At 43.2% G+C, this 1670-nt stretch overlaps 1 non-coding gene across 1 annotated transcript; it reads right to left on the minus strand.

Annotated features, from left to right (window-relative positions):
* Positions 1-368: 368 nt before the first annotated feature.
* trnah-gug (transfer RNA histidin (anticodon GUG)) lies at positions 369-440 on the minus strand. The gene has a single exon. It is a non-coding gene; the product is annotated as a tRNA-His (tRNA).
* Between the last annotated feature and the right edge of the window lie 1230 nt (positions 441-1670).

Raw genomic sequence — 1670 nt, forward strand, 5'->3', positions numbered from 1 at the left:
CATCCAAACAGAATTCCCCTGTGACAACGTGTCTTCGCCACTTGTCCTGCCCTTGCACCCAAATCGACAATATTGAAAATGTACAATCAGCTTCTGTAAGCAAAGGGCCTTCCGTTACTTCAAGTGAGCGAATGTCAGAAATGGTCGGTTTTGAGACAGATTCAGAACGGAAAAAAATATGTTTCACCCGGTGAGTTAATGTGAGTTGATTGTGGAATGCAGGAAAAGCTGGGAGAAGAGGTGGGTTTGAAGGAGTAAATATGTTTCCACCGCTAAAAATGTAATATCTGTTTCATTTCGTAAGGATAGATGTTTGGCTGTGTTCTATCAGCAGGTGCTGTTGTGAATTAAATAAATAAAGCGAGATATGCCATGACTCGGATTCGAACCGAGGTTGCTGCGGCCACAACACAGAGTACTAACCACTATACGATCACGGCGCCACAAACCAGCTACAACGGTTTTTTTCTGATTGCAGCAAAGTTACACACGGCGCTGGTCAGAAAATATATCGTTTTTTGATGAGGCCAAATTCGACCCCGCCTGAAATTATAGCAGCAGTGGTATGCGACCAAGGCCACGCACTGAATTGGGCCTTAATCCAGAATGGGAACTAGTGCAACCCCAGTTACGTTTAAAACGATTACAGCTCTGTTCCATGGCAAGAAACTTACCCTTTGTGAATCATGAAGATAGGAAGTGCCAGCCCCGCTGTGAGTCAAACCGAGCATATTTTGTTTACTAGATAGGCGCTTTAACTAGTTAAGCCACGGAGTCAAACCACGCCTTTAGTCTATCGCCTCCACTCACTCATATCTATCAGCCACCTGTCACTTCCATTTCGAGTTTGAGTCCATTTTGTATTGAAGCATCTCTCTTGTCTATTCCGCCATGTGTGCCAATGCTGCCTGTATCTCTCACAGCATTTATCTCGATGTCAATTCGTGCGTTGATTCTGAATGGATACCTATGTTTGTCTCCAACGAGAAATAAATGAAGGACGCAGACAATTCCTCCTCTGACACCAGGGAACTAAGGAGCCAACATTTATAACAAAATATTGTTTATTGTGATCCAGAAAATAAAATATTCCAACTTGAACGATTTAGATTCAGTTCTGTGCGAACGAGATTATGACCCCAACGTGTTTCCAATAAGCCATCTTTTAAATCGATGTCCGAAGCAGTCCCATTTCACCTCAACGAGATTCATAACAATAAACATAGAAGCAAGCAGTGAAACGATATTTGCAGAAAGAGTTGTGAGACTGCAGAATGCACTGGCTCAGAGCAGCAGACTTAAAACAAGGTTTAAAAACATGCAGCGTGTGGGATGAAGGGGCGAGAGAGGCAAGAAAACCACAGGAAAGTCGGGGGAGTTCTTCCCTGACGACAGCATCATTGCGCGTGGCATGGTTATTTTGCTGTTAAATATGAATAAAATGCAACGTGTGTTTGCAGCTGTTTCTGTTTCTGTCCTGTTATGGTCATCGAAAAACAGAAACAGGAGGTGGCTATTCAGCCTCTCAAGCTTGCTCCGACATTTAATTAGATCAGGGCTGGTCTGTGCGATGATTCCATACACCTTCATAACCTTGTCTAACAACAATCTATTAATCACTAGTTTGAAATTGTCAATCGACCCCCAGCATCAACCGATTTTTAGGGGAG

This window comes from Pristiophorus japonicus, unplaced genomic scaffold, assembly GCF_044704955.1.
Source record: "Pristiophorus japonicus isolate sPriJap1 unplaced genomic scaffold, sPriJap1.hap1 HAP1_SCAFFOLD_42, whole genome shotgun sequence".
NCBI classification, from domain to species: domain Eukaryota; kingdom Metazoa; phylum Chordata; class Chondrichthyes; family Pristiophoridae; genus Pristiophorus; species Pristiophorus japonicus.